A 27,179-nucleotide genomic window follows, 5' to 3' on the forward strand; every position below is an offset into this window, starting at 1 on the left:
GCTGCAGGATGCTGGAACTTCCCCTTAATGACAACGTGTACAACCATTGGAGATGTGAGCAGGACAGACGGAACAATTGACGGAAAAAGTGTGGACTTTATACCAGTTTTTAAATTGTGTTGATCGGCCACGTGAAACCACAGTTATGATAAAAATATCTGCAATGTTTGGTTTTCTTCCTGAATACTGGTTGTTTATATTTACTGCGGGAAGAAACGGTAAAAACGGCGTTTTATAAGAAAAACTCTCGAAAGCCTGTGAGCAAAAACACCCCCCCCCCCCCCCCCCACCACCCTTTTCTATTGGTGGAAAAATGTACCATGTCGACCAATCAAAAAATGATATGGCAACGTGGCATCTAGTTGTTAAGAAACGGGGGAAGTTTTAGGAGTGACGGCGGTGTTTTGAGATGTGAGAGATTTGCGACGTTTAGCGCAAATCTTGTGTAGTTAGTGTGTAGTGTAGTCAATAGTGTTGTTGTGTGTGTCAGAACAATGAGGCGACTGCTGAATGTTACAGGTGTTACAGCAGTGATACATCTCCTGTTGTCAGGCCTGCAGGTATCAGGCTGTTGTTCTCCTTTATCTCATAGTGGACAGAAATTATTTTTTGGAGTGACACAAATAATTTGTGTGGCATCAGATTTGATGCAGAACAGCTGATTGTTCTGTAAATAGTTTGAAATGTTTATTTAAAAACGCCTTGGCTGCATTTTTAGGTAAACAGCTGCAAAAAACTTTGTTATTTGCATAACTCAGTAACTTTTTTGAAGAAGTAACTATGTAATTAATTGCCCAACATTGGTCATTATTTACTGTATTTTGCAGACAGAGTTACAGACTCTCTCGCAGACCACAGACTCAGACTCATAATACAAGTCAGAGCTTTACTGAAGTTCAAGTTATTTTTACTTCCAATAGTGTTAACATACTACACAGGTCACGAACAAGATTGTTTTTTAATTTTCATTGTAAGTGGGCCGAAGCAGTTAATTAAAAGTAGTCTAACATATGTCGGTTTTTGAGGAGTCATTGAAACAAGGCTCTCTCCCTCAGACACTAAGACAGGCTTCTGTCTCATTACTGCATAAAGAAGGAAAGGATCCTACCTGTTGTGGCTCCTATCGACCAATAAGCCTTCTTAATGTAGACTTTAAAACTTATCCAAACTGCTAGCAACCCGTTTGGAAAGAGTTCTCTCTTCTATTATATCCGACGAACAGACAGGCTTTATTAAAGGAAGACATTCCTTTTTTAATATACGGTCCCTTCTTAATATAATATGTTCCAAAAATCATAGCACCGTTCCTGAGGTGGTGATCTCATTGGATGCTGAAAAAGCATTCGATCGAGTGGAATGGGAGTATCTTTTTGCGGTCTTGAGGAAATTTGGTTTTGGTGACAGTTTTATATCTTGGATTCATCTTTTATATACTACACCACTGGCATCTGTTTGTACTAATACTGTGAATTCTGAGTATTTTACTCTATGACGTGGTACATTTCAAGGTTGCCCACTCTCAGCTTTACTTTTCACTTTAGCAATAGAGCCTCTCTCTGTGACTCTCAGAACCTCGCCTCTGTTTCAAGGGGTTATTCGTGGTGGTACGGATCATAGGGTTGCTCTGTATGCAGATGACTTATTACTATATGTTACAAATCCAACAATTCATTTATCCTCTATGCTGAAAATACTTCTAAATTTTGGCTCTTTCTCTGGGTACAAGATTAATATACAAAAAGTGAATGTTTTCCTATAAACCCAGCTGCACAAGAGCTTAGACAGACAGATTTTAATTTCCATTTAGCTTCTTCAGGTTTTAGATATCTAGGAGTGCATATTACCAGTTCATTTAAAGCTTTGCGAACAGCAAATTTTAACCCTTTGCTGACCTGTGTAAGGTTGGCTTTTCAAAGGTGGGCAAACCTTCCTGTATCACTGCTTGGCAGGATTAATATTATAAAAATGAATATTCTACCTAAATTCCTCTACCTTTTTCAGTGTATCCCATTGTTTAACCCTAAGTCCTTTTTCAAATCTGTGAATCGAATGATTTCATCATTTATATGGGCAAATAAGACCCCCAGGATTAGTATGACCTCACTACAACAGGGTAAGCTCAGTGGGGGTCTTGCTCTGCCCAACTTGATGTTTTATTATTGGGCAGCCAACATTCAGAAGTATACCTATTGGCTGAATGATCCTCAGGCTTCTTGGTGTTGCCTTGAGGCTCAATCATGTTTCTCTTCCTCACTCCCAGCACTATTATTTTCATCCCTTCCTGTTTCCCTGTTACGATTCACAGACAACCCTGTTTTAATTGGCTCTCTAAAAATATGGTATCAATTCCAGCGTCACTTCAATTCAGTCTCTGCTTCTGCTCTGACCCCAGTCTGCAAAAACCACCTCTTCCCCCCGTCCCTGGTGGACTCCTCCTTCTGTATATGGGTAAGAAAAGGTATCAAATGTTTTTATGACTTTTTCAAAGATAACATTTTTCCAGCTTTAGTGACCTATGTTCTCTGTATGATTTGCCCTCGTATCATTTGTTCTGCTACTTTCAAATAAGACACTGTGCATCTTCTATCTTGCCAGAGTTTCCAAGTCAGCCTCTCAAGCCTTGGTGAGAAGACTTATTCCAGCTGAAGCCTCACAGTAAGGCTCTAATATCACAAATTTTAATTATGGCATTTGGCAATTACTCAACCAAAAAAATTGCTTCAAGTTGGGAACAGGAACTGGGTCTTAAGTTTGGGGAAGGTTACTGGGAAGTAATTGACAAAATTCATACCTCAGCCTCATGTGCAAGACTCTCCCTTATTCAGTTTAAGACGGTATACAGATTACACTTCTCAAGACCCAGACTATCTAAAATATATCCCAGCATTCCTGAGCGGTGCAACAGATGCAACACCTCCCTCTGTGATTTAACTCACATGTTTTTTGCCTGCCCGACACTTCAATGATGATGAACATTTTATTTTGAAATGCTCTCTCATGTTCTGAGCGTTACACTCAAACCATGCCCACTAGTTGCCATTTTTGGTGTTTCTGAAGACGCCACCCTAAACCTTAGTCGTAAGCAGCTGGATGTTATCGCTTTCACTTCACTGCTGGCACGGCGTCGAATTTTGCTGTCTTGGAAAGCTCCTCACCCTCCAGCCCGATCACGTTGGCTGGAACATGTTATGTTCTTTTTAAAAATGGAGAAAATAAAATTCAGACTCAGAGGAAATGTTAACAAGTTCTCACAGATGTGTGATGGCCTAATCTTTATTGAGATATGTCTTTGTATCGGTTGGTACTTGCTTTATTGGGCCTGATATGTCAAATTACATGTAAAAGCTCTATAAATAAAGAGGGAAAAAAGTAGTCTAACATAAATGTAAACGCTGTAATTTGATTATTTTAATAAACCATGTAACTTGGATGCATTCGATGCTGCTGTGACCACAGTGCACACGTCTGCTGTTGCTCACAGTGGTCCAAGGGACCGCTCAGGGAGTTTGTGTGTTCGCTCAGACACATGAAAAATTAGAGGGAACATTGCCCGGTACCATTACAAATTGTTTCAGTGACATAGATTATCTCACTGGTTTTAGTAATACTGGAAGCAGGATTTTCCACAGAGCGGTGTTCACATCTGCAGCAGTCCAACCCTGAGAATCCCACAGTACCAGAGATGCTGCTGCCTGTTCCTACATGCTGTGGAAACTGGCCACATGAAATCAGACCTGCAAAAAACAATCAATCAGCACCATCTGTACCATCATTCTAGGTTCTTTAGGCCTGGACTCTTCTGTTTTCAATCCACTTTTTAAAATAAAGAAACTAGAGACATCACTGATGGATCACAAAACTGGCACTAAACAATATTTGGGACTTTGACTTTGTCACAGCACTGAGACTGAAAGACAGACGACGAGAGTGAACAATGTTCAACTGGGAGAATGGAAGATAGATGGGTGTTTATATTCTGGGGAAGCTTGGCAGAATATGAATACCCATTGGATATTAGGCAAAAGATGCAGAAAATGGAGCTGCCATGCAGGATAACAAAGATTCTTTGATGTAGGAGGATATACAGAAGGTTGGCGTGAGAAAAGATGATGCAAAGGATAGAGTGATGTTTGAGATGGACAGTGGAAGTTTTAGTGACAGTCACCCTCAAAATAGCCACTGAAACGTGGAAACAATTGGTCCGGTCTATAACTAGTAAATGGTTGTCAGCAAGAGTTGCAGATGCTGTTTAACATCTTCACACTTTGGGGCTAGAAACAGGAGTGGCTGATATCCTGAAGTAGAGTGAAAATATAAAAACAAAGTGTCAAAGAGGGGCTGAAGGCACCAAAACTGAACCCAAGTGCAGAAATCCAGTGCGGAGCTTTTAACAAACTTTATTTGGCTTGAGCCGAGACACAGAGGAATCATTAATCGTAACAACGTGTACAACGTGTTAACAACTTGGCAAGGGAATGCGGCGAACATGGACTGGTTACGGGATGAGGGGGCCTGGTCTAATCTTGTTAATACTTACCCTGTTTTTCCTTGTGCTCTAGTTGTACCTCGTCCTCGCAGCTCCCATGGGAAGAGTGCAAACACAATTCACTCACCTCATCTGCTACTAGTCTCTCGCTTTTCAAAGTATCCCTAGGATATCAGGCAGAGTGGTTAGTGCCTGTGACTGCCTCGCTCAGTCTGTCCATTACTCTGTTAGTCGAAACCAGAAGAAACACTATAGAACTGAGGGCAACTTAGGGAGGGGTACAAAATGCACAGCTTTAGAAATTCAATCAATAATGGGGAGCATGGTGGGCTTAGCTCAGTGCGTTGAGTGGGCGACCACATCCCATACGGCTGAAAGCGGCCAGCCGGGGTTCGAACCCTTTGCCGCATGTCTTCCCCTCTCTCTCTGCTGCCGCTTTCTGCCCTCTCCACACTGTGTCTAATGAAGTTGAAAAAAAGGCCAAAAATTTTTTAACAGATAATGGAGAGTATGGTGGAGTTACCTTGGGAGTGTGGAGGTGACACCGTCCAAGGAAATATGGATAGTTAGGTCAGGTGGTTGGTAGGGGTTGGCCTGCAGGTGTGTCAAGAACGCTAACCACAGCCAGAAGACACCGCCATCTTTGGAATACACAAATATGTGCACAGAGAGAGACTCTCATGATGCACTGAATGTTTCTTCTTCACATTCAGTATAATGAGGATGAAGACCGGGACAGCCCTACAACATTCAGAGTCTTAATAAACTTATGGTGGATCTCATCTACCAAACTATATCCTCAGCTGAAGTCATCAACTGCAACTGCATCGCGTGAGCAGAGCACCAGTTTCCCCTTCCTGAGTCAGCTGAAGGTTGGCCAGAATCCCTTCAAGGCAGACCGCAGTCTCTTTCCATGTCAGCCTTCCTTACCTTGGCCATGTCTCTAAGCACTGAACACCTTGTACTTCTGGACACTCCGGGTAGGTTGCAGTTCTGAAATATGGCAGCAGTGTAGGATAATGGGTTCCTGGCAGCTTCATGTTTGATTCTTCTCAAATCTTTGGCAGTTAATTTGCATCTTTTTCTCTCAATATGTTTCTTGCGACTCTGTTTGCTATTTCCAAGAAAAGGTTTGATGGTTCTGTGGTCACGCCCTAATATCAATTTCAAGGGTGCTGCATCCCTCTGAAAGACCTTTTACAATTTTCAGAGTCCTTTAAATCTCCTTTTTGGCCCATTTTGCCCAAGAAAGAGAAGCTGTCTAAAAATTATGCACACCATTACGCAAATACACTTCATCCAACATGCTTAAATCCAAAAGGCACCCAAAGTTTATACAGCTTGAAGTTGCAAAATAAGCATAATTTTGCAATTTTGGTATGGCCAAAATACTCACTTGCCTAATAATTGTGCACACAGTGTATATCTAACCTCAGGGTCCGTCTCTACCTGAGAGGTGACAGACCATCTGAATCGCTGTACGTTAGCCCGCCCCCACCCAGCATCGATTTGCCTTGAGACCCTACCAAGGGCCCAAAGACCCCTGACAACAAAGCTCTTGGGATAACTGGCACACACAAACCCTCTATCACAACAAAGTGATGATTCTATGCTTTTGTGTCTCGTTCAGTGTAAAACCTCTATAAGCATATAGTGTAAAGAATAATTTGTTTTGTTTTGGTGGCATGATCCATAATACACTGGATTTAACGTGGCTTCACTCCACAGCAGCCACGCCGCTTTGCTCGCTAAAACACCGGTGTCAGCACATAAGGACGCTGTCATAGCCTGTCAACCACGTTGATTAGCTGCGTATATACGAATGTGAATCGCATTATTGGCTGGAGTACGGGATAAGGTGGCATCGTTCTGATCCCATACAGGAGCAGCCAGTCACTTACTGACTAACACTGCCAAACAGAATTGTTAAAGTTTTCATTTTAATTTCAATTCAGGTTAGATTTTTTTTTGTGGGCAGAGACGTGCCAGCAGTGCACAATTATGACCCAGTGTTTCAGTTTCTTAGGCTTTTTCTGGCATTGTTTAGGTTTCTAGTTTCATTTTTTTTTCCAGATCTTTTAGTTATTTCCTGCTAAGCTTCTACGTTCTTGTATTTAGGTTTGTTACTGTTCCTCTCTTACATTCCTCATTTCATTTCTAGTCTCCCTCGTCTTCATCTTCGTTTATTATTTATATGTCTGTTTTCTGTGTTTCCTGTCTGTCTCCCCAGTTGGCTATGTTCCCATGTCTGTTTCTTCCCCATACAATACTACATGTCAACAGCATAATCACAAAAGCTGAAGAACCAACTACACCCTTACTCCTTCCATAGTAATTAAAAGCAGAAGTGGCATTCAGCTGCTGATAATGAAATGCAGTACTGGTGTGAGCAACTATTTAAATGTCAGTCCAAGTTTTTGTGCATATTTGTGTGGTGACACAATGCCACACAATGGAGATCAGCAGTGATCTTAGAGAATAAACTATTGTTGTCCATCAATCTGTGGAGGATATTTTGCTATTTCTAAACAATTTGAACAGTTATGCCAGGTTTGAAAAGGTTTTCAGGAGAAAACAAATTCTCTATAAAAGGCTTAGGTTTGCAAAATTTTATCTGTGCAAACACAAGATGTCTGGAACAATATGCTCTGTGAAGACAAGACCAAAACTACAAATCTTTGGGCATAAGGTCCGTAAAGATGAAAAGGATTATAAGGATTTGATTTATGAACTCCAGCTGTCAGCAGCTGGGAAGTGGCTGCTACAGCATCTTTGTCAATACAGCTTTTTCAAGGTAAACAGCACAGCATAACACCTGCTACACAGAAACTGTAGCTCTGACTCGTCATGTTTTTCATAACCAGTCACTCTGTTAGGTTAGAGGCAGACAAATACACTCAAATAATAAATGTATGCTTAGGTTGTTTAGCAAGCGGATAAACTCTTGCATGCAGTAGTAGGATGGTAGTGAACACTGTCTGCACTTTAGATCAAACCATATTGATTATGTAATTTACAACCAGTTGTGCTGCAGTGTCTCCTTAATTCTCTGAGAGTCACTGTGCTGAGGCAGACACTGTAATTGAGAGAGTGAGGGAGAGGATGGAGATGAAGAGGAACAGAAGCACAGAATTAGATCAATCCATCAAATTCTAGCGTGTTGTGTGAGTCGCGGATCCATCTGTGTGGTCGATGGTGCATATCTATACGTTGTATTGTATTTTTTTCAGCAAATCAATTATACTCACACAGGAAAAACACATATGGCACAAATCTGATGAGTAATTTTATTTGGAGTCAGACATATTGATATTTAAAAAAGCAGCTATGGGCGATCAGACAGGGTGCAGATATTTATGAGTCTCTGGCTGCATATGACATCATCTGTAGACAAAAGGAGAAAAAACAAGGCTATGATGCAAATGGGTCCAAAGATTTGACAGTGACGGCTCAACTCAGGGACACGATTATTTGTAACATAATAACGAGAAATTAGAAGGTGGAGGTCAATAATTTTTGAGCTGCCTTGTGTTCAGAGAAGCAGTTACATCCAGGACAGAGACTTTTAAAGGACATGCCTTACATGTCCACATGAGGGGTATGTTTGTGTGTATATGAGTAGATGTTCGTTAATGTCTGTGTGCATGTGTGTATGCGTGTGAGAGAGAGATGCATCATGTGGGGAGGAAAAAGGTGAGGCAGGTCAAATTCGAGGCACTCAAGTTGATTAAAATGTCTTTGCCACCGTGCCTTCTCTCCTCTATTGCTTTCTCACTCTTCTCATTTCCTTCTCGCTGCTCTCCTTTCTGCAAGCGACTGCAGCGATACACAAACATTTCTGACCAAAAGCATCAGAATTATGACTGTTGAAGCTCAGATAGAAGGCCTGATGTAAATAATGTATTGTTTTTCATGTAGTTTAAGCTAAAGACAGACATTCTAGTGCTCTTTGCAGTCAGTCGCCTTCAAAACTATCCAAATAACTGTTTTCTGCTTGCTGAACCTCAAACTCAATAAAGAACCCATCATTAATATCCCCAGAATAATTTTGTTTTATAAATATAAAGATAAATAGAAGAAGAAAGAACAAAATGTTAGTTTTTTTTTACATTATTATAAACATGTGAAAATATTGCAATATTTCATCAGTGGCTAGGATTTAGTGAGGTTTAAAGCCTGTATTGTCCCTAACCATTGGGAGTTCATCCTCCAGCTTCACTGTGTTTATGCTATGCTAACATAGCGTGTAGCTAGTGATCATAGCACATCATTATATACCAGCTAGTCCAACTTCAGTAACCCTACAGAAGTCACTGCTGTTTAGTTTCCTGTCTTCATTTATGTTGGAAGTGACAGCAGAGCTGTACGTTTGAATTTTGCAGAAACCTCTCAGTCAGAACATGCTACATCATGTTTAGGTGTGTGGCAAAATGGGTGAGAACACATACGTCGTGGGGATGTAACGCTTAGTTAACATGCTTGTTTTGATTTAGCCATATCTCATATGTAGTCTGCAATAGGCAAACATCTACTATATCGTGTTTATGTTTTGCACTTTTACAGATTATGTAACATAACATCTTTGTTTAAATCAATTCTGACAAGTTTGTTAAGTTAACACGTTATTTAATTCAACTGTTAACTGGTTTAGTTTGAACTCACCTTACTTACCTGTGTTCCAGGAACAAAAGGAGGAAATATAGTTTCACTTCCTGTATTTATAGCTTCCTGGTTAATCTGAGGTCACAGGATAGACCAGGTGAAGAACGGGGAGAATCTTTGTAATTTAATAAAGCTGATTTTAGACTGTGTTTATACAGAAATGGATTTATTGGTGAAATATGTATTGATTACACTGTAGAGATTTTATTTCTAGTGAAGAGTAGCAGTATAGGTTTGAGTATGATAATGTTCATCTTACCTACTGAATGGAGTAGTCCAGGGGTGAATGGACTATTTAAACAGATGAATGCAGGTGTTCAGGGAAGAAAGGGCCAGGTTGGTGTGGCTGGGTACAGTGTGACCTTATGTTATGTTTATTTGTACTGAGTTAACTATGGAGTTGAGTTTCTTTTTTTTGTAAATATTGTTTGGTCACAAAATAGTGAATAAACCACTCGCTACACTGGACAGCATCTGTCTCCTGCACTTCTTTAGCCACTTAAGTCAAGTCTTACCACAAGGTGGAAACTAGCGAGCTAACTTCCTGCTAACTGCTAACTCCGTTAAATTTAATAAATTCTGTTTTCATGGATGCCTGGATGTTAAACTTAATTGTTACACCTGGTAAAGCAGCAATGCAGATCATTTATTTAAAGATGAAAGACAGTTTGTAACTCTCAGTGATGTTGCAGTGTTAGTTTGACTTTGGGACCCTTAAGTAGACGGAGTTTAGGACCCAGATGACTCTGCGAGGCTCCTGACTACAGTAGCCATAATGCTCCAACAATCCATCAGGCGGTGCGGCTTCATAGCTTACCAAAGTCGTACTAAAACATTTTTTGACAGATTTTTGAGCGCCGTGTACCACATAAAATCGATTCGAGGTCAGTAAGCACAACCAGAATTCATACAGAAGGCACTCTGTCGATTTTCGAGAAAGTTAAAGGATTTTAAGTGTGCATTATAGTGCGCAAAATACAGTAAGTTGATTATTTTCAGTTATGAAAATACAGGCCTCTCTGTGAATTGAAGCCCCTTTGTATGTTGGGCAAGATCCAAAGGGGCTACCTTATCATGGTGAAGGGGTTTGTGTGTGCCAGGGATCCCAGAAGATCTGTTGTTGAACGGCACAAAGAGTGATTTAGAAGAACCTTATCACTATAAAAAGAAGAGAACAGTTCAAAATGGCTGGGACAGGGTTACTGAACCAGGCCTGGGAGGGTGCTGGAGGGAGAGTGCATAGTGTGTGAGCCTTACCCATGCGGTCTGGCTGGGCACAGCCCAAAAAAGGAGCCATGGGCCTTCCTTCTTGTAGGCCCACCACCCACAAGAAGTGCATCAGAGGAGGTTGCAGTGTGTTCTGGATAGCAGCAAAGGGTGTAGACCCTGGCAGATCGATTCCCAGCTACAAATTCTGGGAAATTTAATGTCACCTCTCTGGTGGGGAAGGAGGCTAAATATAGTCAGGATCACCTCAATGCATGGCTTGGACTCTGTTCCAGTCTGGAGTTGCCCACCGTGAGAGGTAGTGAACTGGGCTGAATATCTTGGCATCCCCTTGGCTTGTGGCCTGTACCTCGTAGTTTTTCCTTGTGGACTAGAGATTTTTGTTCCTTGCGCCTTAGGTTTGGGGAATGGTCCTGAGTGCAGAGTACCTGGCCTTCCTAGATTCCTTGGATGGAGTGCTTCAACTGGAGACTCTGTGGCCTACTGCGAGACTTTAATGCTCATGTGGGCAACAACAGCGAGACCTGGAAGCGCATGATCGGGAGGAACCGCCTGCCGGATCTGAACCTGAATGGGTATCCATAAGTGCCTGTGGTGCCACGACACCCAAGATTGATTTGGGAACAGGTCGATCAATTTTGTCGATCTCCCCCAAAGCTTTCATGTTCTCCCAGTGTAGCACTCCTGGTCTACTTTAACACCTGTGAAATTTGATAATATGACAACCCTCATAGATAAAATGAAGTCGTCTTCATGCCCCTCATATATCCTCCCCACCAAGCTTTTTACCAGCGTTTTGATACTGTTGGTCCTTGGGTTGTGAACCTTTTTACTGTTTCTCTTCAGACTGCGGGGTTCCCCAGCTTTTTAAAACATGCCATTGTGAAACCAAGGCTCAAAAAAAACCCAACCATGGGTTACAGGTAACGGCTTTACCTTTTTCAGTAACGAGTTATCTAACTAATTACTACTACTATTGTTGAAACGCTGTTACCGTAACTAACAAGAAAATGCGGTCCGTTACTATTTTTCAACAAACAGAGGGTTGAAGCTGTGTTCAGCTCACCGCAGCTTATATATAAGTTGTAAGTAATCTGGGCGAGAGAGAGAGACAGCAGAAAAAGAAAGAGAGTGAATTTTGAGATGTGAGAGATTGTGTTTGGAGTGTGTAGTTAATGTGTCGTCTTGTGTAGTTAGTGTGTAGTGTTGTGGATAGTTTTGTGTTGTGTGTCAGAACAATGAGGCGACTGCTGTCTCCAGGTAGAAACAGCAGTGATACACCTGCTGCTGTCAGACCTGCAGGTATCAGGCTGTGATGTTTCCTTTATAGTGGACAGAAATTATTTTTTTGCAGTGGCACAAATAATTTGTGGCATCTTATTGAAGAACAGCTGATTGTTCTGTAAATAGTTTGAAATGGTTATTTAAAAAAACAAGGTAAAAGGTAAATGGATGCAAATAACTTTGTTGTTTGTAAAACTTGTGCATAGGATTTTAAAATTGACATTTATATTTGCATTTAAAGTTATGAAATATGATCATTAAACATGTTTGTGGTTGTTACAGTAAAAAATATAACTTTTTCTACTTGGATTTTATGTTTTTTGTCTGATTTTAGATCAATTGTGTTAATACAGTATGTCAAAATGAAAACATGACTGTAAATTCAGACACGTGAGGCTGTGCTGAAAAGGATGATACCAAACAAGGCAAAGGAAATAGCTTTTAACGGTGAAATGTGGAGGAAACATCAAAAGTGGTTAAAAATGGCCAATTCTACCCTGGACCCCAGAGGGTTAAAGTAACGCAATAGTTACTTTTCAAGTAATTTAGAATCGTGTAACTCAGTTACTAACTCAGTTACTTTAGTAACTAGTAACTATAATTAATTACTTTTTCAAAGTAACTTGCCCAACACTGCTTGGATCCAACATTACTACCAAATTATATACTTATAAACTCCCTTTTATGAAAAGACTTCGAGAAGCCAGTTGCTGCTCACGTTGCAGCCAACTGGATAAACATAACATCTATGACTATTTCCAATCTGGTTTTCTTGAAATGCATTCCACTGAAACATCACTACTTAAAGTTACCAGTGATATTATGAAGTCAGCAGATTCTGGAGAATACGTCCTGGTCTTAGGTTAGACCTCTCCTCAGCCTTTGACACAGTTAATCGTCGTCCTGATAAACAAACCGAGCGATCTGGTTGGCACGTCTGGCTCTGTTCTTCTGTGGTTTCCATCCTACATAATGTCAGGAGTTTTAGTGTGTATGCAAAGCAGATCATGTCTGAATGTACAGAGCTGCTATATGGAGTTCCTCGAGGCTCCGTGCTGGGACCTATTCTGTTTTTAATATACATTCTTCCTTTAGGCCAGATAATACAGCAGTTTATTGATATTTCTTCTTTTTGCTAAAGATATTTAGCTATACTGCTCATTTAAGGCTTCTGAAGTTCACAAACTCTGCATTTTGACTGCTTAACAAATATTAGGCAATGGTTGAACAACAGCTATTTACAGCTAAACCGAGACAAAACTGAAACTTTGATTATTGCCAGAGCAATGTCTGACATTAAACACCACCTGGGTGATTCGGGTCTCTTGCAGAAGCGTAGCCTTAGAAATTTAGATGTTACTTTTGACGAAGCTTCCTTGACTTAAAATGGAGTAAGAACCTTCTTTTTTCATTTGTCTGTTTACTTGTTTAAAACAAGAAAGGGCTGGCTCATCTCCAGGTTGTCCAAAACTCGAGGGTACTGACCCGCTCAGATGAACTCATGGAACAGCCTGATGGAGGTGGCTGGGGAGAGGGAGGTCTGGGATTCTCTGCCTAGGCTGCTGCCGCTGTGACCAGGCCCCAGGTCAGGCCCCAGGTAAATGTAAGAAAATGCATGGATGGATTTTCAGCTATGTAACTTCTATTTGTTTTAAATTATTCATAAATTAAACCCATTATTAAAAAGTGTAGTGTGGAAATGACACACCAACAGCGTTTACAGTTGCACACAGCTGCCCTCTTTGTAGCACACACACACTTGAGGTCCCAGCACATCTTTTATAGGGGCGCCATGGTGAGATGATTGCTCCACCCCTCCCCTCCCCTGCAACTGAGCCACAAACCACACCCGCCGCATGTAGGGAATTGATTGTAAGAAATAAATGAACACACCTGACACGGTTTGGCTAAAGCTCAGGCGGTAGAGCAGGTCACTTAGTAATTAGAAGGTCGATGGTTCAGTCCTCGTCTGCTCCTCGTCTAAGTTAGATAGAAGGCGCTTGTGTGAATCAGGCAAGTTTTGTCACGTGCGATATAAGAACCTCCATTTAGCATTTATAAAATAATAAATTTGCTTAATTTAGATTAGGCTTGTTATATCTTCATTATAGGTCACTCATTCCAACCCTGCCATGCAGCCGCACAGCTTTGTTCAAGTGTCGAATTATTTTAAACATTACATAGTGAAGGTTTGAAAGATGGCAGCTGAGGGGCTCATGTGAAGGTGTTTGTTGACAGTATAGCAACAAAACCATAAATAAGATCCAACCCAGAGCAGCAGGGCCTCTAACAGCCAACTGTTATTAGTTTTATACTCTGCCTGCGAACAAGCCACTGCATCCGTAAACTGTTTAGTATTGAATTACGTTAATACAGCTGCAGATATTAGTATTAGACTCCTTGATGTTAATGCAAAGCCACAGGGCTGCTTAGATCTGTTTGACAGAGCAAACAACCATTTTTTTCATGGTAAATATACGTACGCAGAAACTTTCAACCTCCTGATTTTATCAGGGGGTTTGTTGCACGAATAGAAAAACTGTAAAGAGGCAACAGCTGACTTTTATAGAAGACAACTTTCCTGACAAACATCCCACAGCTGCAGCAGAAGTCATGCTTAGAATTAGAGGAATGTTGGTCTGTCCTTGACTGTGTGCAAACAATGAACATGGACTGACATTGTGGTTCTGTGAGCTACCTTTTGAAGTATTGATACATATTTAGAAGACACGGTAGTTTTATGGAGTTAACAATGTTATTATTATAACAGTGTGCATGCACTGGATGGCTGGCTTTGCAAAGGATCTTCACTGTGATGTGAATATGTACTTAATGTAAAAATAGAACAGCTGGTTGTGTTTTAAAAAACTATCCAACCACTTCATTAGAACTAAGTTAAACTGGCAAGTTGTGAACAATACAATGTACTTGCATTTGTATAACTTTTTTCTAGTCTCACTCAAAGCGCTTTAGACCACAACCTACCAGAATAATTAAACCTAAGATGCATGTCTGGGGACTGTGGGAGGCAAAGCACACAGTGGGCTTCTTTGTATGTTGGCTGGAGGTCTGTTTTTCATTTTATCATAAACAATGCAACTAATGATTAATGTACAAAGACCATTCAGATGTCTGATGCATTGAGTTTTTCCTTTCCAGTCACCTTTCTCACTCGCTATGTGTTAACAGACCTCTCTGCATTGAATCATATCTGTTATTAACCTCTGTCTCTCTTCCACAGCATGTCTTTATCCTGTCTTCCTTCTCTCACCCCAACCGGTCACAGCAGATGGCCCCGCCCCTCCCTGAGCCTGGTTCTGCCAGAGGTTTCTTCCTGTTAAAAGGGAGTTTTTCCTTCCCACTGTCGCCAAAGTGCTTGCTCATAGGGGGTCATATGATTGTTGGGTTTTTCTCTGTATCTATGAAGCGCCTTGAGGCGACTTTTGTTGTGATTTGGCGCTATATAAATAAAATTGAATTGAATTGAATTGAATAGATGTAATTACTACTGTGTTTAAATATTTTCTATGTAAAATAAAGGAAAACCTACGAGTATCCTACTGCTCAATTATTATGTGTTTGTTAATTTTTTTGCAAATTTGTGGAAAAGTGGAAATGTGTCTGATGCCGAGTTGAACAAACACACACGGAAACACATACCAGACAATATATTCCTCAACTTTGTGTGCAAGTTACAGAACATCTGTGACAGGAGAGCTAAAGTCAGAGTTAATGCCGTCTGAGACGAGTGTCTGGTTGTAAAACATTCTTTTAAGTATTATAGGCTCAAATGTAAACATGAACTTACAACGAGACAGACGGCCTCTCTGTTTGTGAAATGTGAACCACCTACTCTGACCTCATTAATAAACATAGAATTTAAAATGACATTACTATTATATACTATTTATACCACTTTTGTTACATTTTACTCTACTACATGCTTTTAAGTTTTGGGGACAGACATAGTCTGACAGTATAAACTCCTCACATGTTAATTATAGTGCACCACTTCACAACAACGGTTGCTTCAAGCTGCTATTGTAAGATATAGGCCCTCGTGTAGTGTTTCTCTAGCATCTCCAGGGTAGAGAGAGTGTAGCGTCGTGTAGACTGGCAAACAGTCCAGTCCCATCCTGCCAAGACTGGCTGTTGGGAATGAGGTTAAATTTATGGTCCCACAAATGTGTCCGTCTGTGTAGACTTTTTGGTTGGACCGAGGCGGAGAGAGGTTTTCACCCATCCAAGATGTTCTTCCATGCAGTCCTCCAATATAATGTTCACTGGGAACAAAAAAACTTCAATGATAAAAAAACTACAGTATGAAAATCACAAAGAGTGGTTGCACGGTCACTTTTTCACTTTTTACCACTGGTTTCACTTGAACGCTTTGCATGCTATTTCAAGACCTGCACCGACTGTTACTGTGATGAAACACATCCCAGTCTTTCCCAACCAAGACTAGGAAGGTCCAGCAGCTGCTTCAAGAGAGGAACATCAAGTCTGGTGTCAAGGCCCTCTACAGCATGGCATGGACCAACCTAAAGAGAGGCATTAAAAGGCTAAGAGGGACTACAAGAAGAGGACTGCGGAGCATCTACAATAAAGATACCCAGGAGACCATCAGCTGGTGAACTCCACATTTTAAAAGATTCCTCACATCCCATCATAGTTTGTTCCAGGCTGGAGAACAGTTTCTATCTGAGAGCCATCAGGGCATTACTCACCACCTAGCACCATATATAATAGTTGATATTATGTACAATAATGCCACACATGTGTGTTTTCATGCAATAGTGTTATATGCCACATGCAATGGTGTATTGTGTGAATGACTATCACCATAAGGAAGGCACCTACTCTCGTTACATTTCATGTATTTATGATCACAATAAGGTTAAATTCAAATTCAAGTGTTATAGTTTTGCTCTCCTTTGTGGCCGGCTGACAGAGCGACAACAGCACAAGCAAGAGTGGCCACAGACCGGTTGTAACACTGCCTCCCTCTGAGAACAGCGCTCGCTGCAGGCAGACGACCGTGCTCTCTGTGCTCGACCATAGAACCAGCTTTAGGGTGGCGTCCCCAGAAAGGAAGGCCTCTGGGTCTCGACGTAGACCGCTGCCCTCACAATATGGATCAGTGGCAGAAAAGGGATCAATGTAATCGATCGATAGTCGACGGATGTTAGACAATCAGACTGCCAAGGATCATCAATATGAAGAAGCATTTGGGGACAGTAAGCAGGAATGTAGATAGACAGACAAAGACAAAACACAAACTATGACTGGCTTTTTCAGTTGCCTCGTGTCTGCCACAGTAGGTGCCTCAATCTTTCTTCTATAACGTGGCAAAAACATGTGGTGGGTGACAGTAGAATATGTGGTAGAGCTCTCACACTGCATTTCATTAGATTTCACAGGTATGCATAACTGAGTGTATATTTACAAAATTCAGTTCACGGTATATATCATTTTCTGCTTTTATCATTCGCCATGGAAACAGAAGCTGGGTGGTCCTTCCTAAAACAAGCAGCCAACCAAGGGCCTTGCTGAGTTTTTAGTGATGTGAAGGCAGAAAGAGTAACAAAACCTAACGAAAATAAAAGGAAATAATATTTACATGAATCTGCAGCTTGATGCATGGTGTACGATATGTAGCCATGAGTTCTTTGGTCTCTGCACAGACACTTTATTTTAGACGTGTCTAATTTGGCACCATATGTGGTTTTTTTCATCGGGGAGTAGTTTAAAGCACTACAGGTGCTCTCGCGAGAGTAACTGTCAGCTCCATGTTTACAAGCGGTATTTATTAGGAGCAGTCTCCCCCTACTGTCAGTGCTTTACGGTCTAACCGACCGAGTGTGTCCGTAAACTCGCCGCTGCTTTAATGCGCTACTATCGACATTTTCACAGCCTCTGCTTTTCTTCGGGGTAATTATCGCTGCCCAGGCAGAGCAAGGAACGAAAGAAAGCAGGCACCAAGTCGTCGCCTCGGGTTCTCTTCGAAGGAATAGGCGGGTAAGACCGAAATTCTGAAGCTATTATTATTCAGCGAGCCACTTGACAGCTGACACGAAGAGGCAGCGCTATATTAAAACCATAACAATGAAGCATTTCTGCGCTCTGTGTGCGTCTTTGATTTCTGACACCGAGGAAGCTGCTCTCAAACTCGAGCAATAAGTCACCAGTATTTGTGTTGCACGACTGACGTTATTCCGTTTAATCGTTGCTACATCAAAGGTGGTCATGGTTACAGGCCTTTTCTTTTTTCTTTTTGCTCCACAACACCGGTACCGGGTTAGACTGTGCGCTGTAGATGCGGTTCTCCGGCACGGGCAGAGCGCCAGGCCAAACTCAGTGTTACATACTGGCACTTTAAGGCTCCCGTGTCTGTAAGCAGAACTACAGAGCTCGGGAAACATGGCAGGATACCATCCGGGCTCATATTGTGGCAAATATGTAAGAGATTTTAGTAAAATTCTACTGTAACTTTGTTTGGTTTGCAGAACCGTGTCTGTAAAGGTGCGTCTGTGCAGGTATGATGGTGTTTTTAGAAAATTGCTGATACAAAATGCTTCTTTTTCTTTGCATTAAATGTACACCTTTCTAACAGTACAACATTTGAACCAGTGGCAGTGTTGTTGCTTGATAATTTTATTCCCTTTTAGCAAATGTATTTGACAGCATTAGATTCGTATGTGGTCAAAGCAGTGGCTGAAACAGCAGCACTGGTCAAACACAGGCTCCGTGCGCTTCAGAAAATAGTCACGACTTCTGATCTGTTGATTTGCATTTATGGGCACAGATTAATCCGTTATCTGATGAACAACTACAGAGACCACAGTTCCGGTCATACATGTGACAGATGTTTACATTTCACATATATTATTCTGTAATACACTATTAGTACGTTTTTAAATGGATTATTATTAATACACACTAAAAAGAACTTGTTTAGATTTAAGTACAGTAAGTTCTCATTTAGGTTTAAGCATTAAAATACTTGGCTAAGTTTAAAAATCATGCACTGTTTTAAAGTTTCTTTCCAGGGTGTTTCATGCACATCCAAAGAGTTTATAAGTCATGCTGACAGTAACAAATTCGTGTTTTTCTTCAGATTTCAAGGCTGTTTCTCCCCATTCAAAACTGGTTGTGGTATGATGGCAGAAACTAAACAGGGACAGATGTTGATCTTGTGACCAACAGAGGCCCAGACTGACCGTCATATTATTGCCATAATCAGTCATGAGAAGTTTCGATTAGGAGGTAAAATTAGTCAAGCTAGCTGCCTGCTAGAAATTGTGTTCATATAAGAAGCTGATTATTTACTCCCCCTGTTATCATTTTCTCCTTACAATGTGATGCTAAATTATAAGAGGCTACATGACTTTTTCAGGATCTCTGCATAATGTGATTTGCTTGGCTAACGGCCGTGCTGGAGGATTTGGATAAACATGATGTGATAGGCTGATCCTGCACTAATGCACTGAAGCTTCCACAAGTTGAATTTCTTTCAGCTTTAAGCAAAAATCTATAGATCCATAATTCAGATTGGTAACATGTGCCGGCAGCACATTGAAAGTGGAAGAGAAGCGAGAGCACTAAAGCCTGAAACCAAGCCAGTCCTGCCTTAATGAATGATATCTGCAGTTAAAAACAAAGCAACCATTTTCTCCTGCCTCTCTGTATCTGCAGGTCTCGGTAGCTTGAATGTATTTCTTTTCCAAGTCATAACAGTAAAAGCTATTTTGGCAGCAGACAGCACTCAGTCCTTATACAATGTCAGTGGGATGATTGCCAAAGTTTAATCAGCGCTGCAGGTTTTACTGAATGTGTTCATTTAATAAAACTTGCATGTGCGTGCAGTTTTATCACACAAGTTAATATCTGTAAGTGATTCTGGCTCTGCACATTTCTGGATCCAAACTCTGGTTGCTCTGCTGCTTTGGCGAGCATAGAGGATTCAAGACGATTATTTTCACTTTAATTTGTTCCTATTATTCCAGCCTGTTATTTTGCACTCAAGTTAGAAATCTTTACAGGTAATAATAAGGTGAGTTTCTAGCTCGTGTCCCAGCACCTACACTGTACTCAGGCTGCACTCTTGCTTAAACCAAACTGAAGATTTCTTTATCTCTGGTAGCTGTGAGAAAGATAAACACTGCTGTGAAAGACAGTTATTTAATGCAAGTGGATTTATATTTCATTTGAGTGGGTGACTTGAGTGGAGTGTCACTATCCCCACTTTTGGGGTAGAAACAAAGCTGAACTTTAGAGCATGCTTTTGTTCGTGGAGCATCAGGCTGTGCAGCCGTGTTGCTAGTTTCCTTTTGTTTGCTCATCATTAAATTTTGAATGTATGAATTATTATAAAACTATTAATATATAATTATTAGTACGTTATTTCCAGTTGTTCCAGTTTTTGTATTCAACAGACGATGCTTGTGCACTATGTTAAATACTAATTCTTGTCTTTTGTGTAATTTAATTTAATAAAAAGAATACTTTTATGATTTTACCCCTTTTTAGACTTATTATCAGAGCTAATACTGTGTATTTTTTGCACATTGTGACTTGCTTTGTTTTCGTAAATCTCTTTGAAGTCATTTATCTGTGGAACAAAAAAGGCCTATAGCTGTCACTTAATAAATATTCATCTGGTGAAGTATTTTGATATCATATTTATTTTTTAAGCAGAAGGGTTATGTTCTCATTGTAGCATTTATCTTGAAGCGCTACTGTTTATTGTTAACATATTAAAAACCGGGTTTGCCAGTAACCTGTACAGCCTGCGTGTGTGTGCCGAGTGTGGAGACAGGAAAATGCAGCTTCCTGTGGGAGGGGACGACGCTGTGATAGATACTGTGCAGCCATCTTCGGGAGCAGGGATGTCTTTTAATCATAAAAACCACAACATTAGGACATAAAGAGTCATATTTTTGTATGTAACTAGCAGGCGATTTCTGCCAGGCCTGCAGGGCTTTTTCAGAACCTTCTCTCTGTATTTTGTGGTCATGTGAACAAAATTGTGTCACGATGCAGATTTTGGCGACCCTTACGTTACATGCAGGCAGTGAACGTTTAAGATGACACGGAAGAGAAACACAAACGATTAAATGGTTATGATATATGCAAAAGTATAAAGATTCGTAATATAGATCTTAATAACTGCTCTATGTGTGAAAAAACAACTATTTGTTATCATACTGTAGCATCAGGCCAATCAGACTGCTGGGTTATTGATCTGGTCTGTTAAGCAGCAGAGGGGGTTGGCTAGGGTTGGTGTCACTACTGGTAGCATCATGTGATACATGGACCCTACAGATGTTGCACAGTCATTTCATTTTTGGATGCTTCTCTCAGTTCAGCCCTGCGACAGTGTCAGTGCCAACAGCCTCATCATTGCCTCCTGCAGCTGACACACAACTTCACACACAACTGCTGCAGACAGAGAGCTCCTCCCCCCTGACAGCTGATGTAGTTAACATGCTTAACACTTAAACTCAGAGCTCAGTAAAACTCTCATTTCAACTGAAATATTAAACTATTATCAAAAATGTTAACCTAGCTGCCATGCATATGAGCATTAGCTGTGCAGAGCAGAGGGGAGGCTGCAGCTGAGCTGAACAGAGTGTGGAGAGCTAATCAGAGCAAATACAGAGTGAAATCTGGAGCAGGCGACAGTTGTAGGCTGAAGAGCTGCAGCTTGAGGTGGAGCAGAGTGAACGGGGGGGCAGGTTGAGGCAACTTGAACTTTTCTGTTTTTACAATAACGCACTGATATTTTCCGAGGTGTCACTTCTTTGCCGTTACTTCTGTTGTTGTGGGATGGGGTCAAATTTCCCCCCTGTGCTACAGAAAATGGTATCAACCATTGAGTGTTTTCCTGGGGATTTGCAGTAGCGGTTTTTGATACGGGCGACATATGGGCGGTTGCCTGGGGTGGCATCGTGGTGCGGGGCAGCATCACAGGCATCAGCAAAAAAAAATTGCTCATACTCATGCTGCCCCGACATCAGGCAGCGCATATTGGGAATGGCAGAGGCACCGATCGGTTTTCTATCGCCCATTTGCTGGGAGTAAGGGCGCCCTCCGTTTGCGAGGTGCGCCTGCTGCTTGCGGCACAGGGAGGAGAGGGCGGGGCGGCGGGGGATTCTCTGACCGGCTGGAGCAGCGTCTAATAACCAACTCGCCAAATAAAACAAAATAAAAACAAAACAACAAACACGAAAACACCAGACATGATACAGACTTATAATTTGCACCGATGTTTTTCGAAATTCTATACGAGAAAAGTGAGCGCGAGAGCCCTCGGTGCGCCTGCTCGCTGCCGAAGTCAAAGTAAACTTTATTGTCATCTCCGCTACAGTCCAGTATATAGAGAGACGACGAGGCTCCAGTTACAGCAGTGCAAGTAAACAAACAATAAATATAAGAAGAGTAAGAAGATAAATATACACTTTAGGACTCGTGGTAAAGGATCAATAACAATTTAAAATGTATAATTTACAGTTTGATGATTTAAAGTCTCACACACAACCCGTCGAAAGGGGAGGGGCCGGCTGCTTCCAAGTAGAGCACATTTCATTCATAATGTTGTAAATTATGTATTCATGATTTGAATCCTGGGTTGTGTGAAATCCCAGAAATTAGGGCTGCTCAATTAATCGAATTTTAATCACGATTACGATCTGGGCTTTCAACGATCATTAAAAATGACTGAGCCGATTATTAGCCCCTCCCTCATTTATCCGCGACACCTTAAAGGCCGGTGTTGTGCCAAAAAGTGATTGCCTGCCAAAAAGTGATTTCCAATGTTTCCGTGTATTTTTTATATGTAATATCTTTACGTATGTTGGTAAATAGACTTCGGTGAACAGCGTTTACAAAGGGGTTATATATAGAATTAAAAGATTATCTGTTTTTTCAAGTATCTTTATAACTCTGTGTTATTGTACTCACATTATAACCAATCCGGTCCTTTTCCCCCACTTACAATATTTTTACCGAACTATTGTAATATTTGCTGCCATTTCTGCTGTCTTACTCTTACAAAAGACATTTTTAATGTTAATGAGATTTTTTTTTAACTGCATAAATAAAGGTTCTATAAAAGTCGCTGCCAAAAACTGATTGCGGCTTCTACCTTGTTACACGAATGTTGTTTGTGGCTCAATATGACTTTGTGTCATCCATGAGGGATGCATTTGACATATGTTTCACATATTATAGGCCAACAAGTTACTTATAGCAGTTTAAATACGAGCAATCAGTTTTTGGCAAATACCGGAAATCAGTTTTTGGCAGACAATCACTTTTTGGCACAACACCGGTCCGTGAAAATATTGTCGGGCATAAACCGTCCGTGGCGCAAAAAAGGTTGGAGACCGCTGATTAAGAGGACCCGAGGGAAGCTCGGAAAGCTAAGCAGAAGTTATTTGGAGAGTGACTGCCGTTGGTTGAAAAGAGAGGTAAAAAAAAACTTCAGTGGTGTTGCACACTATTTTATATTATTTTTTAAAGTCATTGTTAACCCTTTAAAGCCGGTCAGAGCAGCATGCTCCGTTTTGTGTAACTATTTTTAAATCCCTGTAGAACCTGAACCGTGTAAGCTAGCGCAATAATTTGTTTTGCATATGAAACCGGAGGAGTTGTACTTACATCTGATGCCATCAGCTTGTCCTCGGTCACGGTTTCGTTCCACATATAGCTTTGCAAAAATTGCATAAAAAGCGCTTGCAGGAACAAAAGCATAATATTCCAGAAACACGCTTTGCCGTTCCTATCAGCTGTTCGTAACACTTCCCACAGTGAAATGATGCACATGCTGTTTTCTTTGCAAATTTGCATCATAGGATTGTTTTTTGTTTTTCCTGCAGTATATAAAAATTGGTGTATCTCCAAAATAAAACTATGAAGACACTCAAAATAAATTTCCTGTTGTTGTAAACTATTTTTTGCAACTTTATTGTATTTAAAGTTTTGAGGGATAAACCTCTTAAATTTCTCCAAGTAGAAATATATGTAAACAAAACAAAAGCGATTTTCTATTTTTTTTGTAGTTTATTGCACTTTTTTGCAATTTATGTAATTACTATGGACTTAATGCATACATATTATTAAAATATGGGCTATAGCAGTTGTATTGATGTATAGCAACTTGAAATGCTCCCACAAATGGCACTACAGCATGTAAAAAGATAATATAAGCTCTGGTGGACTTGGTTCTATAGTAGGTCTTAAAGGGTTAAATAAATATCGTCAAATAATCGTGATCTCAATTTCAGTGAAAATAATCGTGATTATCATTTTTGCCATAATCGAGCAGCCCTACCAGAAATACACCTTAGACTAAGTGAATCTGTGAACTAAGGTGTTGGTCTATTAGGTTATGTTGTGGTGATCCCTGAGTTGGGGGATGGGTGTTCATACTGGAGTGCAAAATTAAAACCAATGGAAGATGGACAAGAAAAGTTCAAAGCCATCAGGTCCTCAGTTTAGAAAAAAGAGAAAAGAAGAGGAGGAGAAACGAGCAAAAGATGCAGGTAAGCAGATGTGTCATTGGATAATGGCAGGTCATCCTGAAACTATCAGAATCAGAATACTTTATTAATCCCTAAGGAAATTATGTGGGTTACAGTTGCTCCAAAAATAAATGGTAAAAATAGTAACAGTAACAGACTAAACTCCAAATATTATGTTACAGATTTTAATATTAATTAGTCATTGTCAGTTGTTGATTTGTCCTGTTCTCATTGTATGACGAATTATGATGGCTGTTTGGTAGCTCTTTGCATACAATGCATACTCTCTCTCTTTTCATATGTGTGTGTGTGTGTGTCTCTGGCGAAATTCAGTATGGTTCCGACAACAGTTTTATGTTAATGTATAATCCTTGATGTATTTTGTGTGTGTGTGTGTGGGGGGGGGGGTGCCAGAGGGAGTGTTTGCCCGGGGCGCCAAACAGGCTAGGACCGCCACTGGGTGTTTGCACTGAGTTTGGATTTCTGGTATTGTGACACCCCTGCAGTGCCACACATGTACCACAGAACATCTAGATCCTGTTTACAGTTGCTAATATGCTTCGATAGAGCAAAATGAATATTATCTTTGACTAACTAGTAAAGTGTCAGATTTCATACAGCAAAGACACTTATGAGATTGTGTTTACGCGTTTAAACAGTGGTGCACTCACTATGAATAGCCACAGCCATGACTAACAGTTGCACATAGGAGCATTTCTATACATGCACCATTGTAAGTGGAAAGTCAGTGCACCTGTTTCTGTGGTGGTAGAGATGTGGGGACAACAATCATGTAAGTGTGGCTTAAATAACACCAAATGATGGACGTACACACGAGGAACAGGCATTTGATTAAAAATCAGTGCCCTGCAACTCCTCTGAGCTGACCTGGTGACATACTTGTATCACTTTTTAAATAAAATAAGTCGAGCACAGATGTTGCACCCTGGACTGGTCGCTGGTCTGACCACACTAAGGATGAACATGCACAATCACCACGAGCTGTATAACTAAGTGTACTGGTTGAGTAATCGCTTGTTTTCTCATTTTTATCATCTTTTCTCCTCGTCCTCCATCTGTGCACTGGAGACTCTTCAGTCTGATTATATTTTTTTCATAAATTGATTTAATTATTTTCAGCATTCCTCAATCATATCAGGGCTGATTTATTTATTGATTTTAATTGATATTAGGTTCCTCCTCCAGTGTTTTATCCTGAGAGTCATGAGCCATAACTTGAACCCACCCCCAGTGAAACCAATCCTTCTGTCAACCTTATGCACAAATTCCTCGGTCTAATTTGAGAGGTGACACACGTTCTCCCCGCCCATGGCCTGGCCCCACTCTCACTGTGTTTCTCTACCCTTCTTCACCCCACTGGAACCAATCTTTCCACCATCACTTTTTTATCTTTGTTTTTTCCGTCCCTGGTCTTCACAAATAATTTCAAGGTGCTGATGTGGTGGAGCGATATTTCAGCGAGTATAATTGCAGAATTGATATTTGATCTGTTTCGGTGTAAAATCATCCCAGCTCACTGTATTGTTCAGTCCTCCTGAAATTCCACAGTGGAACAAAAGGAAGTAACTGAGCTGCGCTCAAAGCACTTTGCACTACACATCATAGTCACATGACCACGCACATATTCATTTTTTGTATCTAATATTGACACATGCACACTCACAGTGGGATGGATGTGTAGGACAAAACCTGGGCTTCAGGATGTAGAAAGGAGGAGCTAGGAATTGTACTACAGACCTTGTGATCTGTGGACAAACCAGATGTGGTTGTGGAGGTAGATGGTCCACGGTGTGCACTGTGTCGCAGTTGTTACTTGATTGGGTTAGTACTCCATCGTCCCACCACAATTCAAAGACATTAATTTGATCTTCTGATTCTAAACTGGTCATTCTGTATGTGTTACCCTGTGGTGGACTGGCAACCAGTCCAAGGTGTGCCCCATGTTTTGTCCAGTGACAGCTGCACAAACCTGAGTAGAACGAATAATTAAGAAAATGGATGAAGAAACTTACAACTCCAAAGTTCTGTACGTGATAGGAGCGACACAAAACAGCGATTACTAGTTAGCATCCAAATTCTAGAGGAAACTATTGTGTCTGTGTTAAACTACAGGAAGCAATGAACACTGAAGCCGACATACTGGGTATAGAGCTGGAGTCAGGACATTTCTATACTGCACAGCATGCTGAGATGTTTCCAGCTAATAGTTCTCTGAAAACCACAAATTTTGTGTTAATTTTAATATTGTATGCCTGTTGAACTGTTATCATCAATCATTTTCATAGATACAATTAAAGAAATGGAAACAAATGACATTCTTTTTGTAACCGTCTGCTTGTAGCGGGGTGCCTAAAATACAATTTAAACGCAGTGATGGGAATAACGGCGTTACAGGTAACGGCGTTACCTTTTTCAGTGACGAGTAATCTAACTAATTACTATTTCTATTGTTACAACGGCGTTACAGTTACTAACAATAAAATGCGGTCCGGTCGCGTTACAGATTTTCAACAAACAGTTTTGTATTTTGTGTCAGAACAATGAGGCGACTGCTGTCTCCAGGTAGAAACAGCAGTGATACACCTGCTGCTGTCAGACCTGCAGGTCTCAGGCTGTGATGTTTCCTTTATAGTGGACAGAAATTATTTTTTTGCAGTGGCACAAATAATTTGTGGCATCTCATTGAAGAACAGATGATTGTTCTATAAATAGTTTGAAATGGTTATTTAAAAAAATCAAGGTAAAAGGTAAATGGATGCAAATAACTTTGTTGTTTGCAAAACTTGTGCATGTGGTTTTAAAATTGACAATTTATATTTGCATTTAAAGTTATGAAATATGATTCAATAAACATGTTTGTGGTTGTTACAGTAAAAATAGAACTTTTTCTACTCGGATTTTATGTTTTCTGTCTGATTTTAGATCAATTGTGTTAATACAGTTTGTCAAAATGAAAACATGACTGTAAATTCAGA

General features: G+C 40.6%; 1 protein-coding gene across 1 annotated transcript in view; it reads left to right on the forward strand.

The window, feature by feature from the left end:
* The first annotated feature begins 17,457 nt into the window (after positions 1-17,457).
* ache (acetylcholinesterase (Yt blood group)) overlaps positions 17,458-27,179 on the forward strand; it is a 30,118-nt gene continuing 20,396 nt past the window's right edge. The window contains exon 1 of the mRNA XM_085451852.1: positions 17,458-17,677. The gene's annotated coding sequence lies outside the window, so the exon portion shown is untranslated. The remainder of the gene's footprint in view (positions 17,678-27,179) is intronic.

This window comes from Copadichromis virginalis, linkage group LG3, assembly GCF_057382275.1.
Source record: "Copadichromis virginalis isolate Kocher_CV1m ecotype Utaka linkage group LG3, C_Virginalis_male_GT1.1, whole genome shotgun sequence".
In the NCBI taxonomy this organism is placed as follows: domain Eukaryota; kingdom Metazoa; phylum Chordata; class Actinopteri; order Cichliformes; family Cichlidae; genus Copadichromis; species Copadichromis virginalis.